Source organism: Pleurodeles waltl, chromosome 6 (assembly GCF_031143425.1).
Source record: "Pleurodeles waltl isolate 20211129_DDA chromosome 6, aPleWal1.hap1.20221129, whole genome shotgun sequence".
In the NCBI taxonomy this organism is placed as follows: Eukaryota; Metazoa; Chordata; class Amphibia; order Caudata; family Salamandridae; genus Pleurodeles; species Pleurodeles waltl.
Window position 1 is genome coordinate 817,336,021 of NC_090445.1, and position 19,008 is coordinate 817,355,028.

Consider the following 19,008-nt stretch of genomic DNA (forward strand, 5'->3'; position numbering starts at 1 on the left):
GGGACCGTGCATCATTTCTCCTTTTGCCATGTCGGGGCGCGTCATTTCTTCTCTCCGCAGTAGAGCGATGTGTCAATCCGGTCAGCACTCTCGGGTCTCGGACAGGCCTTGCGTTGTTTTTGCATGCACAGTAGGACTTGAGTCAGAAATCCAGCCGCACGATGATCCGAAAACCCCAAAGCGCTGGTTGTGATCTCCAGCCCCCGTCAGCGATGCTGCACGTCGTTTCTCCTGCTCCGTGCATCGATTATCCAGTCGCATTTCCTGCAAGCGTTGTTTCTCAGCTGCGGAGCCTGTGGCGCGTCGTTTCTTCAGCAGCAGATCGGAGCTGCGTCGATCTTTTCCCTGCACAGTGCTCTGTGCGTGGATTTCCTTCTCTTTAGGCTGCCAGCTGCTCCTTTCAGGGTCCCAGAAACTGGATGGGCACCACAAGGCAGAGTAGGAGTCTCTCTAGAGACTCCAGGCGCTGGCAGAGAGAAGTCTTTGCTGTCCCTGAGACTTCAAACAACAGGAGGCAAGCTCTGGAAGGCACACAAAGTCCAGTCTTTGCCCTCTTACTCTGGCAGAAGCAGCAACTGCAGGATAGCTCCACAAGGCACAGTCACGGCCAGGGCAGCTCTTCTTCCTCAGCTCTTCAGCTCTTCAGCTCTTCTCCAGGCAGAGGTTGCTCTTGTTTCCAGAAGGGTTTCTAAAGTCTGTGGTTTTGGGTGCCCTTCTTATACACGATTTCTCCTTTGAAGTAGGCATACTTCAAAGTAAAGTCTCTTTTGAATGTGAAATTCTGCCTTGCCCAGGCCAGGCCCCAGACACTCACCAGGGGGTTGGCGACTGCATTGTGTGAGGGCAGGCACGGACCTTTCAGGTGTGAGTGACCACTTCTCCTCTCCCTCCTAGCACAGATGGCTCATCAGGATATGCAGGCTACACCACAGCTCCCTTTGTGTCACTGTCTAGTGTGAGGTGCAACCATCCCAACTGTCAAACTGACCCAGACAGGGAATCTACAAACAGGCAGAGTCACAGAAATGGTATAAGCAAGAAAATGCTCACTTTCTAAAAGTGGCATTTTCAAACACACAATCTTAAAGAACAAGTTACTTACCTTTGGTAACGAGGTATCTGGTAGAGACTCTATCTAGCTGCAGATTCCTTACGTTAGAATTCCCTGGCGTCCGCTTAGAATTCGGAATTTTTCTGCTGAGCAGTACCCTGTGTGCGCCGTCGAGTGGCGTCGTTCGGATCCGCATGCGTCAACCAGCTTCGCGTGCGTCGTCAGCGTCGTTGGAGCAGTCTATGACACCACGGTTGTCTATATAGATGCCGTCTTGGCGTGCGTACGTCACTTCTTTTCCCACAACTTTCCACGCCAGAAGCGAAGAGTCATGTAAGAACCAACAGTTATAGATTGTATCTCTTTATTTGACTGCTTGAAGTAAAAATTCTTACAAGCCTTTAAGAAAGGCAAAAATGCCAAAATCATATATATACACACATATATATATATATATATATATATATATATATATATATATATATATATATATATATTTGTATAAAAATATCCACAGAGCGGGGAGGCTTGGGTGGGTGTGAGGCATCTGCAGCTAGATAGAGTCTCTACCAGATACCTCGTTACCGAAGGTAAGTAACTTGTTCATCTGATTGAGACTTCTAGCTGCAGCTTCCTTACCTTAGAATAGATACCCAAGCTATAACCCATGGTGGTGGGTCTGAAGGAGATTTTTATACCAGGAAGTCCTGCAAGACGGAACTGGCAAAATGCCCCTCTCTTCTCACCTGGCTATCCTGGCAGTAGTGTTTTGCAAAACGTGTGCAAGGAAGCCCACGTTGCAGCCTGACAGATGTCCACCACAGGTACACCACGTGCTAACACTGTGGTAGCAGATTTCCCCCCTACGAGAGTGAGCCCTCAGGCCCTCAGGAGGCTGCTTCTTTGCCAAAGTATAGCAGATCTTTATACAGAGAACGACCCAGCGCGAAATGGATCGTTTCTGTACTGCCCGACCCTTCCTTGCACCAATGTACCCCACAAAGAGTTGGTCGTCCACCCGGAACTCTTTAGTGCGATCAAGATAGAACGATAATACTCTTTTTGGGTTCGCCGATGGAGACGCTCCTCTTCCTTAGAGGGATGCAGTGGTGCAAAGAAGGTGGGCAGGGTGATATTTTGACCCAGATGGAAAGGGGTCACCACCTTGGGGAGGAAAGAGGCACGGGTTCCGAGAACCACTTTTTCAGGAAAGGCGGTTTTGATGATAAAGCCTGCAGCTCACTCACTCTTCTGGCAGGTGTAATTGCCACCAAAAAGGCTGTCTTAATAGTGAGCAGCCGAAGAGGACAGTTATGTAAGGGCTCGAAGGGAGCACACACAAGGAAAGTAAGAACCAGATTAAGGTCCCACTGGGGCATAACAAAAGGCACAGGTGGGAACAAATGCACAAGCCCTCTCAAAAATCTCTGTACTATAGGTGATTTAAACAACCGAAGAAAGGCCGATAAGGCTGCAAGATAGCCCTTGGGAGTCCCTAAGGAGGAACGCTGTTGGGCAAGAGATAATATAAACAAAAGGATATGAGACAGAGAAGAAGAAAGAGGATCAATCGACCTCTCTGTACAATATGAAACAAAACGTTTCCAACGGCAGGCGTAGATCTACTTAGTAGAGGGACGCCTGGCTGCCAGAATGACATCACAGACCTCAGGAGGGAGGTCATAAACCATCAACTGTCGGCGCTCAATCTCCACGCATGAAGGGGCAGAGTTGACAGGTTCAGGTGGAGAACCTTCCCCTACTGCTGCGACACAAGATCCTTCCGAAGAAGCAGCCTGATTGGAGGACTGATGCTCATTTTGAGAAGCTCTGGATACCAAACTCTCCGTGCCCAATCCAGAGCCACTAGGATTACTTAGGCCCGGTTGTTCTTGATTTTCTTGAGAACTCTGGGCAGAAGTGGTATAGGCGGAAAGGCGTACAGGGGGCCTGAACTTCACTCGCGCCTAGTGATAGCCCCCTTGGAAACTCCAACGTGCGAAACTGCTGTCATTGCGCGTTCTCTACGGAGGCAAACAGATCTAACCAAGGCTCTCCCCACTGCTGAAAGAGTCCTTGCGTCACCTCCGGATGGCGATACCATTCGTGATCCTCTAAGCATTTTTGGCTGAGCTAGTCCGCCCTGGCGTTCAGAGAACCTGCCCGGTGTTGAACCACCAGGGTCATGCCCTGCTGTTCCATCTGTGTCCAGAGACATAAAGCCTCTTGACAAAGGGTCCACAACCCCACACCGCCCTGCTTGTTGCAGTACCACATTGCGGTAGTGTTGTCCGTGAACACCTGCACTACCTTCCCTTTCACAACAGGAAGAAATGCTTTCAATGCTAGTCGGATCGCCCGAAGCCCCAGCAAGTTGATGTGGAGCCCAGATTCCGCCGGAGACCAGTGACCTCTGATCTCCACCTCTCCCAGATGGCCGCCCCATCCCAGAAGTGACGCATATGTCACTACTGTGAGATCTGGTTGGGGAAGGGAGAGGACTCTGCCTCTGACCCAATCGCAGTTCACTAACCACCACTGCAAATCCTTTGCAGTCCCCTCCGAGATATGAACCACGTCAGTAAGATCTCCCTGATGCTGTGCCCATTGGAACTTCAGGTCCCACTGCAGAGCCCTCATGCGCCATCTGGCATGCTTGACCAATAGGATGCAGGAAGCCATGAGTCCCAACAGCCTCAGAGTCTGTCTCACTGAAATCCAGGATAGAGGCCGAAACATAACCTGAATATCCTGGACCCGCTGTTCAGGAGGATAGGCCCGATTCTGCACTGTGTCCTGAACAGCTCCGATGAAAGTGAGCTTCTGAGAGGGAGTCAGGAGTGACTTCGGCACATTTATAGTGAACCCCAGCGAATGCAGGAGGTCCGCCATTGTCTGGAGGTGGGTGACGAGAGCCTGGGGCGTAGAAGCCTTCAGCAGCCAATCATCTAGGTAGGGGAACACTGAAATCCCTGACTTGCGCAGATGAGCTGTCACCACCGCCATCACCTTTGTGAACACCTGAGGGGCACTGGTGAGACCGAAAGGAAGCACGGTAAACTGAAAGTGCTCATGGCCCACCTTGAACCGCAGGTAACGCCCGTGGGTTGGCAGGTTAGGAATATGGAAATATGCATCCTGCAAATCCAACGCTACCATCCAGTCTCCTTGGTCTAGGGCAGACAAAACCTGAGCAAGAGTGAGCATCTTGAATTTCTCCTTCCTGAGGAAGAGATTGACGTCCCTTAAATCCAAGATAGGGCGAAGGCCTTTGTTCTTTTTGGGAATCAGAAAGTAGCGGGAATAACAACCACTGCCTACTTCTGATATCGGGACTCTTTCTATGGCTCCCTTGGCCAAGAGAGCCGTAACTTCCTCGTGGAGCAAAACCAGATGGTCCTTCATCAGCCATTCCTTTGTCAGAGGGATAGAAGGAGGGAAGGACTGGAAGGGAAGGGAGTAGCCCTTCCGTATGATCTGCAAGACCCACTTGTCTGTTGTGAAGGAAAGCCAGTGAGGGAGATGAAAATTAATCCTCCCTCCAACTGCACGGACGTGATCCTGCAGGACCATACTAGGAGTGCTTGGGCGCAGTGGAGGGGGGCAGTGTGGTGGCCGACCTCTGGCCAGACCCTTGGGGTCTGATGGTACCATGACCACGTCCTCTTCCGGGATGTTGTGAAGCCTGAGGACAGTGGCTAAACTGTGGCTGGCGTGGTACCATGCCCTTTCCGAAGCCTCAAAAGGGGCGAAAGACAGACTGCTGTCGTGCTGGCGCTGAAAGGCCCAAGGATCTGGTCGTAGCTCGAGAATCCTTGAACCTCTCAAGCGCGGAGGCTGCCTTTTCACCAAAAAGGCGAGAGCCATCAAAGGGCATATCCATTAAGCTTGACTGGGCATCCCCTGAGAAACCAGCTGAACGTAGCCAGGCGTGGTGACGTAGGGCTACTGACGATGAAATCGCTTTGCCCAGAGAGTCGGTTGTGTCCAAACCATACCTGATCGTAAACTTGGCTGCATCTCTCCCATCCTTGACAGCCTGGGTGAGTGTCCCGTACGCCCTCCGGTACCTGGGGCAGCACCTGTGCCACCGTATCCCATAAAGTATGGGAATAACGGCCCAATAGGCAAGAGGTGTTTACGGACCTCAATGCCAGGCTGGTGGAAGAAAACATCTTCTTCCTAAGCTGGTCCAGCCTCTTGGATTGCCTATCCGGGGGAGCGGAAGGGAAGGCACCACTGGAAGTAGAGGCTTGTACAACCAAGCTCTCAGGAGTGGGTTGTTGAGTCAGGAAACTAGGGTCACTCGGAGTGGGTCTATGGCGGCGGCCGACTGTCCTATGCACAAGAGCCCCTGTGCTGGGTTTGGACCATGTACCCAGAAGGACATCTGTAAGAGCCTCATTGAAGGGCAACATCGGCTCTGATGTTGTCACTCACGGGTGAAGCACTTCTGTCAGGATATTTGTCCTGACTGGCACCGTAGGCAAATATAGGACCAAGACCTCAGCTGCCCTACGCACCACCATAGCAAATGAAGCACCCTCCTCCGTAGCCACATTAGGAGGAGACAGTATCCCAGCATCTGGAGACGTGTCCAGTCCACTGGCCTCGCCTAGATCCTCATACCAGTCCTGCTGCAAGCCACATTCTAAAGGGTCCTCAGACCCCTCCCATTCCTCTCCTGAGTCTGGCTGATAAAAATAATGCTCAGACAATGATCTGGGCTGAATTGGCTCCATGGAAGTCGGAGTCAACGTCGTTGCTCTGGCTCCGGATCATCCGGAATAAGGATGGGGCTACCACCGGTGGGCACCGGTGGCGGAATCAACGACATCGGACCCGGTGCCGGAGGAGGTCGACTGTGAGGGACCGGCACCGGTCCGGATCCGATATCGGATCCTGGGGTCCCCAACGGCACCGAGGCCGAAGCCGCTGATGTCGAATCCGAAGGGGCCCCTGCTGACCTCGCGGGGCCCGAAGACCCATCCAAGCGTGCAGCCCGCTCAAAAACAAGACGCATGGCCTCGTAAAATTCTTTAATCTGAGCGGGGGTCGATCCTGTCCCTGAAAAAAGGGGGAAGATGGGGGGGTCGGCCCTGCCGACGGCTCCGCGGAACCGCGCTTGGAACGTCGACGCTCCACAGAAGCCTCGTCTTCTTCTTGTGCCTCTTACCTTCAGATGACCTCGAATGTGAGGAAGAGGACTTGGGGCCCTTGGAGCGGTGCCGTGACCTCCTCCTACTGGGGGACCGTGACCTCCGGGGAGTCGCGCCGACCGAGGATGTATGTCGGGCCGCGAGATGCTTGAAGGATCTCTCCCTCAAGGCCTTCGGAGCCATGACCCGACAGTCGGAGCACGAGGTGGAGTAGTGGTCCTTCTCCAGGCACCAAAGACGAACACGGTGCGGGTCCGTCACCGACATGGTGCGATGACACACACCACACGGCTTGAACCCTGTCTTTCTTGAAGAAATGACTTCAAACAGTCAAAAAAGCCTCGACAAACCATCAAAGAAGGGTAGCTTTTTCCAGAACTGGGCTTAACCAGCGTGGAAGGAAAAGAACTGACGTACGTGCGCCGTGATTTCATAGACGGCTCCAAGGACGCTGACGACGACCGAGGCCACTCAACGGCGCGGGCAGGGTACTGCTCAGCAGAAAAAATCTGGATTCGAAGCTGACGCCAGGGAATTCTAAGGTATGGAAGCTGCAGCTAGAAGTCTCTATCAGATATCAACTTTACTAAAAGATGTATTTTTAAATTGTGAGCTCAGAGACCCCAAACTCCACATGTCCATTCACTCCCAAAGGGAATCTACACCTTAATCAGATTTAAAGGTAGCCCCCATGTTAACCTATGAGAGGGACAGGCCTTGCAACAGTGAAAAACGAACTTAGCAATATTTCACTGTCAGGACATATAAAACACATTACTATATGTCCTACCATAACCATACACTGCACCCTGCCCTTGGGGCTACCTAGGGCCTACCTTAGTGGTGTCTGACGTGTAAGAAAAGGGAAAGCTTAGGCCTGGCAAGTGGGTACATTTGCTAAGTCGAATTTACAGTTAAAACTGCACACACAGACACTGCAATGGCAGGTCTGAGACATGATTAGAGAGCTACTTATGTGGGTGGCACAACCAGTGCTGCAGGCCCACTAGTAGCATTTGATTTACAGGCTCTGGCACCTCTAGTGCACTTTACTAGGGACTTACTAGTAAACCAAATGTGCCAATCATGGATAAACCAATTACATACACATTGTGTAAAGGAGCACTTGCACTTTAGCACTGGTTAGCAGTGGTAAAGTGCCCAGAGTAACAAAAACAGTAAAATCAGAGTCCAGCACACATCAAACACCTGGGAAACAGAGGCAAAAAGTTAAGGGAGACCACGCCAAGGATGAAAAGTCTTACAGTATCCAAATCAGCAAGAGGTCTGTATACAGATGGGGCCCTCCCTCGCCACATGGGTCTGTACCTATGGGGAGGAAAGAACATATACGAGGGACATACATACACATGCAAAACATGTTGTGAATGAATAACTGATGTGCAATACGTAGGTTACACTCACAAGTGATGTATGATGTACAACGTTAGTCACATGTATGCAGAGATACCTCTGGTCTAATGGCATGCCAGTGTGGATGCATTACATGAGATGGGTGAATGTGAGAAACAGACACTCATGTGGGCAGGCGACTAAGGGCTGGGATTTGTAGGCTCTAAATGGGGCCCCTGACCAGGAAATATGTACTTGGTGCTAGCATCCAGATATGAAGGAGTTGAAGTGACATAATTTTGCTGGCAGTAGTTGTCATGGCGGAAGGCATTGTACACCACAGTGCAGCCATTCATTGGTTTACATTGTTGTCAATGGGGAAACTGGGTCTATCATGATCGCCGCCGGAGGTGACGATGAACACCGCCGCGGGGCGTACACCATGTCGTCACCCCAATTTCACTTGACTACTGATTCCCGTGCATGCAAGTACTCCACTGAGTATGCTGCTGTGTCCTGACTCTGGTTACTCCAATGGAATGAGTCACAGGGGAACGGGCCCCAGCCTTCACCACGGAGAAGCTCGAGAAGCTGGTGGACGGGTCCTACCGCTGTACGCAAAGTTATATGGGCGACCAGAGGAACAGTTGAGTTGGCGGTTGTCTTGCATGGATGTGTGTGATGGTGGCGGTTGCATGTATGCATGTGTGCTCGATTTGTAACTGTACAGGCATAGACTGTTTGGCATGTACTGTTAGTGAGTTGGTAAAATGATCCTGTGAAGTTTCCGTCCCATAGGGGAAGACATGTCAGCTGTATCAGATGGGCATATCCTGACGTCTGTTTTTCTTCTCTGTGTGTGCCATACAGGTCAGCACTCATCAGAAGAGAGGACTCTGGCAAGCCATCGCCAAGGAGGTGTGGACCATGGGGGAGGAAGCAGTGGGAGAACCTGCGATGCTGGACCAGGAAGACCTGCGAGGCCCAGCTGGGGAAGGCCTCCCAACTAGGAAGGGGTGCCAGTCAGACCTTGACCCCCCTAATGGTCCGCATTCTGGCCGTGGCATATCCGGATTTGGATGGGTGCTTGAAGGCAGCACAGCAGCCACAAGGGGGTGAGTACAAACACTGTTTAATGCTACTTTGATGGATGTTTGGGTGCTGTGGTATGTATGCTGCCTAGTGCCAGGCACTCTGACAGGTGTGTTCCTGCAGTCCTGCACCCCATAGGCACGGAAATGGTGCAGGGCAGATGTTGGTGTTAAAAAGGCCAAATAGGCCCATGGGGGTGGATCTTCCTGTACTGTAGGATTCTTTGTGGGCCCATGGACTAGTGGGTGCACTGGCTGGCCATGGTCCCCCATGTGTGTAGTCCACACAGTTCATCCAGGTCTGTGTTTCATGTGGGAAATGAGTTATATTCTGGGGTAGTGGCCACTAGTCAGGGGCATAGTCATGACTATTGTTGTAGGTGCTGCGTGTAGGTGTGTAAGCTGGATGTGGGTGTATGTGCACCAAGTATGTACATTCATACAGGTATTTACAGATTTCTCTCATGTTTTGTCTCCCCACCCCTGTGCTCTTGTGTTCTTTGTGTACATCAGCATCATCTGGCGAGGGAACAGTGGCACCGGCGAGTGGGGATGCAGCGGCCCACAGTTCCTAGGAGGCAGAGTCGGCAGAGCCCAAGGGGACCAGTGGGTTGGAGGGCGAGGGGAGTACCACGGGGGAGGCAACTATCTCTGGTGGTAGGGACACTGATACCTCCTCCGATGGCAGCTCCCTGGTGGTGGCGGACCCTAGTGGGCCCACCCATTCTTTGTCATCTTCCACCACCCCCATGCCATCTCCGTTCTCCCAGTTGACCCCACCCAGTTGCCCATGCCCCCTTACCCAGAAGGGTGGCCGTCTCCTTCGCCCCAGGCACCTCATACCCTGCCCCAGTCAGCCCTGCTGCCCTCACGTAGGAGGCTATTGACCTCCTGAGGACCATCTGTGCAGGGCAGACAACCATTGCGAATGCCATCCAGGGGCTAGCATCCCAGATGCAGCAATGCAATGCATACCTGGAAGGCATTCACTGTGGCATGTCTGGCCTACAGAGATTTTATCAGGCTCTGGCCTCCTCTTTGACGGCAGCCAGTGTCCCTGGTCTTTCCGTCCCCCCTCCCAGCACCTCTACCCCTTCCAGAACCCCACTCCCTTCACCCACTCCAAGCACACATTCAGACAGCCCTGCACACACCTCAACAAACAAGAAGCACACAGAGAAAAACAAGCAACACACTTCCCACCACAGGTATACACACACCCAACAAACAAAGGCACACACAACAACATCCACTTCCCCCAGTGTGTCCACCTCTCCCGCCTCCCTGTCTGTCACCTCACCATGCACAAGCACTGCAGCCTCAGTCACTGCTGCTGGCCCCATTTTTGCAGTTACCACAACATCTAACATCCAGTCATTCACCCCAGACACCACACCTGCACTCACCACAACTACATTGACTGACACATGCAGCACACTTACCAGACCAACAGACACCCAGACAACATCCATTTACACTGGCAGCCTGTCTTGTCCCACTGTGACCACCCCCCTCCACCCAAGACACTCAAATGTTCCTAGACACCCACTCAACAAACATCCACCACACATCAGCATACTGTAAAGGCACCTGCATCCACATCCAGCACACCTACACCTGGTACAAGCACTCCCTCTACCACCACTCCCACACCTTCCTCCATATCCACCCCAACTGCCCCTAAGAAACTTTTCCTCTCCCGTGTTGACCTGTCTGAACCCACTGGCCCACCCAATCTCGTCCTTAAATGTGCCCATCTCCTTGCCCTGTTCACCCTTTCCTTGTCCAAGTCTGCCCCAGTCCGCCCTTCCCATTCCCGTGCCACTTCACCAGAGAGGAAGAAGCCCCATGCTGGCCCAGGTCCCTCTGCCACACCCCCCCCCACCCCGGTCCAGGCCCACTCCCCCACCTTCCAATGGCAAGCCCAAACCCCCTCCACCTTCCAAAGGTAAGCCCAAGCCCCCCCTCTTCCAGGCGCAAGTCCCCACCCCGTCACACCCTGCCCCTGTTTCCTGAGGTGCCTGGCTGCCCCACTGATGTCCCTTCACATTGGAGTACCCTGTGCACATGTGGGAGTCAAGTCCGGCCCAGTTGGCCCCTTCAGGGTATTCGGCATGGACTGGCCAATGGCCTTATTTGGACATTACTATTTTAATGTTCTATTAAAGTTTGTGTGCCCAGTGGTACTGTTGGCACAGAATGGGGACTTGGTTCATCATTTCATTGTGGGGGTGTGGTGTGCACATGTGTGTACTTTGGTGCAGGTCTTTGTTGCTTTGTGTCGGGTAAGTACCTCTTATTCTGGTGTGTATGGCTTGAGATGGTGGGAGGGGTTGGGAGTGCGTTGCGGGTGGGTGGGTGTGTAACTGTGCTCTTTCTTCCCATGTTTACTAGGTTGCAGTACTTACCGTCATCGTCTTCCTCAGCGGTCACGGTCATAGAGGTATATTGCAAGGAGCAGGGCTGGCATTATTTGCAACTCTCTCCCCATGTCTGCTTCAGCTTGTTGTGTGTGCCTCCGGTGAGTATTTCCTTTTATTTGGTTTGTTTCCGCCACCTGATGGCAGTCTTGTGCTTCGTTATTTGTTGGGTGGGTGGGGCCTTTCCATCAGCCTGTGGGCGGCATCTTCCGTCGTCGTCGGCAGTACAATGATGGCGGTGAGTGTATGGACCACTACTTTTTTCTAATGTGCTTCATTATTTGGTGGTCTGAACCGCCAGCCTGCTGGCGGTACTTACCGCCACCGCGGCGGTGCAGTGATTGATGCCATGTTCATAATGCGGGCCAATGTGTTAAAATCTCAAATGTTGCCAAAAATCTCAGCAGCTTTGGATCCTGAAGGTCATGAAAAAAATTGGAATGAAATGATAGGCAGCAGTGATGCACCATATCTAATCTGTGATGTCACCAACCAGATGGTCTTGAGAATGAATGACCAAAGTAGAAGTGAGCTAGTGAATGGTGCTACTGATACATTCATCAAGCTTTTCATAATTCACACAGGAATCTGCAAGAAGGACTATTGTTGTATGAGTGCTACAAATGAACTTTAGAAGTAGAAAATACAATGAGCTTATTCCAGGCTAGGATCCATGACCTCTCCATGGCACAGCAGCTAATAAATCCATTAACCATGCTTACATTCTAGAATATTTTACAACACAGAATTCTACCATAGCATCAACCTTTCACTTGACCCATACCAGAACTATCCATTAGAACTCATAGTTAGGATTCATAGTTTTGAAGCTATTTTTCGTCTACCTACAAACTGGTAGGGTTCCAATGAAGTCACTGAGAATGAGAGAGAGCAAAGACGTTGGGTTATTATTATTGCTGGCACTTGACTCTGAACCTGCTCACACTGCATCCGACCAGAGAACATCTTACCAAAAAACAACATCTATCAGACAAAACCTATATAGTAACCACAAAGTACCACTTGTATGACTATATACCAAGAAGTAAAATAACATCCCACATGCTACTATGTTTTGTTGTGGTATGTCAAGAGAGCCAAATGATGTTAAAGTCTAGGGTGTATTCATGGAAGTACTGAAAGCAACCATCAGGTTCCTCTTCTCACCTAATAAGGACCCTTCTGTAGTTTTGACCTTGATCTCACACTGCCAGGATCCAGATGTAAAGGACCGGAAGAAACCTGCACAACAGTACATACTATGCTACACATTGTTTCCTTTTTGCATATTTATTGATTGGTGGCAATCAGAATTGTTTATTGTTATGCAAAGTGCATTAACACACACTAGGTAGAGTAGCACTGGATGAAAAGGTAAAAAAAAAACTTTGCCATATATAAAAATGTTATGTGTTGGAAGCCCATTTTCAGCTTCGGAAATGTGAATTCATTTAAATGACACTGTGAAGATAGCCTCACATATGAATTAAGTAGGTTTTCTTAATTTCGTTTTTAGAACAATAAAACCATTTCTTGCAAATGAATGACCATTTGCAGCATTCCCAACCAAGGTCTTGATAGTTGACAAAGTAGTGATCATGTTGGCTAAGTGCTCCAACGGTTCCAAATGGCAACAGCTAGGCCCCCCTGGGTTGACATTCATATGTAATTAGGCCAATATCCGTGCACCTTGAATATCAGAGTTGACAAGTATTTTAAAGTAACTAAAAACTTTAGACAGGAAAGAAGTATTATATCAAATTCTAGCCTAATCTGAGCATGTGTGGATTCATGTCTTAGGTGAGAAATGGAATGGGTATGTTTAGGCCTCATTTATAGTTTGGCTGAGTGTGAGCCCTGCCAACATTTAGCAGAGTTATCTCTTTCCAAACCTCTGGTTCCATACCTCATTTAGAGTCAGACGCATTGCAGAGTTTCCAACAGCAGAGCCTCAGCAAGGTCTAGTTGAAAGCATAATGTAACCATCAGTGGACTTCCCTGACAAGCTCGCTTAGCATTACTCTGTGCCTTCAGAACATCTGTTACACCGGTGGATGCACAGAAGGCATAGAGATCCATGCTGGGCAGGCTGGAATCTCAAGGCATGGCTTTCTGCTAGATGAGAGGATGCCAGAGACTCTGTTGACCTGATGGACTGATGGCCAGCCCGCCAAACTTTAAATGATGCCTTTAATCTGTAGGATTTACACATGCATTTCAATTTCCCTACGTAGCAGATAAATAATCGATTAGTGCCAAAATACATTTACAAACAGTGTGTGCAATATTGGAAGTATAGATCGCATTACCTCTTGCTTTTAAAGAAACCAACTGCTTCACCCAAGCTAAAGTACATGATGCCCACACAGAAGTTGTAATGTTTCTGCTTCCAATGATCTCTGTCAACATACCATCAGAATTTGCTGACTCAATTCCCAAGCAGTATTATTTACATTTTGATATTGCTGATGTTCACATCTTTTTTTGTTAAAAATACTAGACAATCCAGGGGGTGGCAATGACCAGCAGCAGTTTCATTCAATATAAAGTATTGCCTCCATACAATAAATAAGAAATGCATTTGAACCATGATTTTGGGGAAAACATATCATTCCCCCCTACAGTTTTGCCTAAGTTAACGCTGTAATGGCTAAGTAGAAGGGGTATAAAACACAGCACTCTTTCAAACCTACTTGATGTCTATTTAATGGGACCACTTCCGACTCTAAATTTAACTGAGATCTGGGTATAATGGTGTTGCAGCACTCATATGAGGGAACAATTAATCTCCCAAGTACCCAATGTAGGAAAATGGCTCCCTGTTGCAGTTACCCCCCACTTTTTGCCTGATATTGATGCTGACTTGACTGAGAAGTGTGCTGGGACCCTGCTAACCATGCCCCAGCACCAGTGTTTTTTCACAAAAAATGTACCATTGTTTCCACAATTGGCACAACCCTGGCACACAGATAAGTCCCTTGTAAAAGGTACCCGTGGTACCAAGGGCCCTGTGACCAAGGAAGGTCCCTAAGGGCTGCAGCACATGTTGTGCCACCCTAAGGGACCCCTCACCTAACACATGCACACTGCCATTTCAGGTTGTGTGTGTTGGTGGGGAGAAAAAGGCAAAATCGACATGGCGTCCCCCTCAGGATGCCATGCCCGCAAAATACTGCCTGTGGCATAGGTAAGTCACCCTTCTAGCAGGCCTTACAGCCCTAAGCCAGGGTGCACTATTACACAGGTGAGTGCATAGCTGCATGAGCAACATCTATTCTTAGACATTGTAAGTACAGTGTGGCCATATTAAGTATATGGTCTGAGAGTTTGTCAAAAACGAACTCCACAGCTCCGTAATGGCTACACTGAATACTGGGAAGTTTGGTATCAAACTTCTCAGAATAATAAACCCACACTGATGCCAGTGTTGGATGTATTATGAAATGCACACAGAGGCCCCCTGTATTTTACCCAATCCTTCAATGCAGGACTGACTGGTCTGTGCCAGCCTGCTGTTGAGAGATGAGTTTCTGCCCCCCTGGGGTGAGACCCTTTGTGCTCTCTGAGGACAGAAACAAAGCCCGCACTGGGTGGAGGGGCTTAACACCTCCCCCCTGCAGGAACTGTAACACCTAGCAGTGAGCCTCAAAGGCTCAGGCTTCGTGTTACAATGCTCAGGGTACTCCTGCTAGTGAAAGTGCCCGCACCCTGGACACAGCCCCCAATTTTGGCGGCAAGCCCAGGGGAGATAATGAGGAAAAACAAGGAGGAGTCACCCACCAGTCAGGACAGCCCCTCAGGTGTCCTGAGCTGTGCTGACCCCTGCCTTTAGAAATTCTCCATTTTGGTTTTGGAGGATTCCCCCAACAGGATTATGGATGTGCCCACCTCCCCTCAGGGAGGAGGCACAAAGAGGGTATAGCCACCCTCCAGGACAGTAGCAATTGGCTACTGCCCTCCTGACCTAAACACACCCCTAAATTCAGTATTTAGGGTCGACCCTGAACCCAGGAAATCAGATTCCTGCAACCTGAACTACGAAGAAGGACTGCTGACCTACAAGCCTGCCGAGACGACAGGAGACAACAACTGCTTTGGCCCCAGCCCTACCGGCCTATCTCCTGACTCGAAAACCTGCAACCAGTGACGCATCTAACAAGGACCAGCGACCTCTGAAGCCTCAGAGAACTGCCCTGAATCCCAGGACCAAGAAACTCACATGAGCAGCGGCTCTGCTCAACAACCTGCAACAAACTTGCAACTTTTCTACATCTTTAAAGACCTCACTCTTCCCGCCGGAAGCGTGAGACTTCACACTCTGCACCCGACGCCCCCAGCTCGAGATCCAGAGAACCAACACCACAGGGAGGACTCCCCGGCGACTGCGACCCCGTGAGTAACCCGAGACGACCCCTCTGAACCCCCACAGTGATGCCAGCAGACAGAATCCAGAGGCTCTCCCTGACGGCGACTGCCTGTAACAAGGGACCCAACGCCTGGACCAAGCACTGCACCTGCAGCCCCCAAGACCAGAAGGAACCAAACTTCAGTGCAGGAGTGACCCCCAGGCGACCCTCTGCAAAGCCCAGGTGGTGGCTGGCCCGCGAAGCCCCCCCTGTGCCCTGCCTGCACCGCTAGAGTGACCCCCAGGTCCCTCCATTGAAACCAATACAAAACCCGATGGCTGCTTTGCACACTGCTCCCGGCTGCCCCTATGCCGCTGAGAGTGTGTTTTGTGTGCCTACTTGTCCCCCCCAGTGCGCTACAAAACCCCCCTGGCCTGCCCCCCGAGGACGCGGGTACTTACCTGCTGGCAGACTGGAACCAGAGCACCCCTGTTCTCCATAGGCGCCTATGTGTTTTGGGCACCTCTCTGACCTCTGCCCCAGACCGGCCCTGAGCTGCTGGTGTGGTAACTTTGGGGTTGCCTTGAACCCCCAACGGTGGGCTGCCTATGCCCAGGAACTGAGACTTGTAAGTGTTTTACTTACCTCACAATCCAACCATTACTTACCTCCCCCAGGAACTGATGATTTTTGCACTGTGTCCACTTTTAAAATAGCTTATTGCCATTTTAACAAAGACTGTCTATGATATTGCTTCAGTTCAAAGTTCCTAACTTACCTGTGTGGTGTGCCTTGCATTTTATATATTTACTTCAAATCTTGAACTTGTGGTTCTAAAAATAAACTAAGAAAAGATATTTTTCCATATAAAAACCTATTTGCCTGGAGTAAGTCTTTGAGTGTGAGTACAACAAATGCTTAACACTACCCTCTGATAAGTCGACTGCTTGACCACACTACCACAAAATAGAGCATTAGAATTATCTAATTTTGCCACTTCCTTACCTCTAAGGGGAACCCTGGGACTCTGTGCACACTATTTCTTACTTTGAAATAGTATATACAGAGCCAACTTCCTACACCCAACATCTGTCAGAGGCTAAATCACTCCAATTGATTAAATTGAGTAAAATAAACAATAAAGCATACAAATAGAGAATTTGTGGCAGAGTAGAGGACATCATCTTTAAAGTAATAAGATTATCTAAGGTCTAGCAAGTGGCTAGGTTGTAAACCATTTTGAGACCCCCACAGTAAATCGGAGCTTGTAGATCCTTTAGCAAAACATGTACAAATAGTTTATCATCTACGTCCAGTAACACTGTTAAGAAATACTTCGAAGGCAGTGTTGTCTCCGTTGAATATGTATTCAAACATCTCGACCCTATCTTTATCATAAAGTACAGGTTAAGTTCTCAAATCAGCCCCTCATTATTAGAATTTTGAACCTTGGCAAAGGGATGCAGAGAGGCTAGAGGCTTAGATTTTGGTAGGCACGCCCACACCGAATTTCAGCTATTAACTTTTTTTAACCTATGAATGGGGAATAACTGCTTGCTGATTCAAGGGAAAAACGCCGACACTTTCTGCCTCTTCTCAAAAGGCAGAAAGTGTCATTGGGAATGCTGGTAGATTGGGCAGGCAGGGTGGACGGCAGGCTATTGCGTGTCTGGGGAGCATTATCTGTTCCCTACAAACTGCTGCAGGGTTCAGGCAGTGGCCTAGCTGTGATGCTGTCCACAGCCCCTGCAGCAGTAAAGGCAGGCCATGCACCTCCAGGCACAGAATTATCTGATCCAGATAATCAGGACCTTATCATTTCGAGTCCAGAGACACTTGTAATTGTGGGGTGCAGAATTTCACCTGGACTTATCGCTCCAGGTGAACCTGTGGTGAGGGTCTAAGCGTCTAGTTAGTGCTATCTGAGCTTTACTTTTTAGAAATATATTTTATTCATTCAAGGCACAGGCAGCACACTTGTGTAGTCATTTTTTATTCCAAATCTGCAATAACCCAGATTGCATAGTGAGAGGTTTACACATCACCCCGTTTCAGGCCTTCCAGAAATGAGATTTGTTTTTGCTTAAAGGTTAAAAATAAAGCAAGATTTTCATCACTTTCATCTTTCCAAAGACGCGCGAATTGATAGGAATGAATGCTTCCTTCCCACAATGTCTAGGAAATACTGAATTGAACTGAAGAGTTGCCCTAACACATGTTGCTTTCCTTCTTATAAAGGGCAATAGCTCACACAGAGTCTCTAGCTTAAGTGCAGCGATGGAAACGTGGCACAAGTTGAGTCAAACAACAGGATACCTAACATTTGTGTAAGCTATTTGGGAGTGAAAAGTCATTTTATAGAGGTTCAAAAACTCAGACAAATCACAGGACTTGACCTTGCCTCCTACTTCAACAAAATCAAAATGAGTGTGAGTAGATTGTGGAGAAGTAAGCCATTAAAAGAGGAGAATGGCTAACAGAGCCTACTGCCTTAACAAATGAGCAACAAGGCCAAGCCAGAAACATAGGACTTAAGCTACTCTTCTCTTTTAACCAAAGAAGAGTACCAGTGGTCTTAGTAGATGAATCAGCCTTCAAGCAAAGTAGTAAATTAGAACAGCTTGAAGCACTAAGAAGGGCGGAAAGTTCTGAGCAGATAAGATGCCCTATTCAAAGGTAATTGCTCAACCAGCACAATAAAGAAGAAACATTTTCAGAAGTTCATTGTATCAAAAAACTTGAAGTCCTTTTTGAAGACTCAGGATGGGTCTGTACACCCAATAATTTAATTCAATTATTATGCTTTGATGAACAATAGACAAAAAGGGCTGATCACTTTTTAGCTTGGCATGGATGACTGTGCTAATACTATGGTTAAAAACTGTGCAAGAAAAACAGACATTTGGCGTGAACAGATTTGGAATGTTGGTGATGATGTAGAGTGCTCCATATAAAAGAGCTGCTCTATACCTAAAACGTGGATACTATCCAGGGCTCCCTGTTCTGGTTTGCATACTGTTGTAGTACTCTGTGCCCTATAGGGTGTCCGTTTGACTTACACTGGTTGCTTCCTTGTGTCTGGACTAGCTCTCCGACAAGCTCCAGTAAGAGCGAATCACGTGTCAGGGGTTGCTTTTCTTCAGGTTGAGTTAAATCTTAGTTTACCAATCCAAAGCTATAATTCTGTGCCCAGAATGGAAAAAGGCTTTTGTCATTGTTCAGCTTGGCATGGCTACCGCAAGCTAATCCTATGCTTAAAGCATTTGATGTAAATAAAATGACAAAAGGCTTTGCCACTTTCTATCTCAGAGTGGATATCACTGTGCTAATCCTGTGCTTACAAACTCTGCTAGAAAAACAGACATTTAAAACCTTCAACTTGGCGTCTGTTTTTCCTTTAAGTGGATAAAGATGTGAGCAGCAGCTGAATTCGGTCACTCAAAGTGCAATCAGCCAGTGGATTAAGTGGGCTGCCCCACTGGTCTATACTGTGTACCATGCTACCATGCGAGACCCGTCCTACTTTAAGTACTGTGATCTTCTGTGACAGTACTTTACGTACTGTGTGTGATCTTCGCTTTGGCGTTT

At 49.0% G+C, this 19,008-nt stretch overlaps 1 protein-coding gene across 1 annotated transcript in view; it reads right to left on the reverse strand.

Annotated features, from left to right (window-relative positions):
• CFAP58 (cilia and flagella associated protein 58) overlaps nt 1-19,008 on the reverse strand; it is a 371,939-nt gene that overhangs the window by 39,303 nt on the left and 313,628 nt on the right. The gene's annotated exons all lie outside the window — the stretch shown is intronic.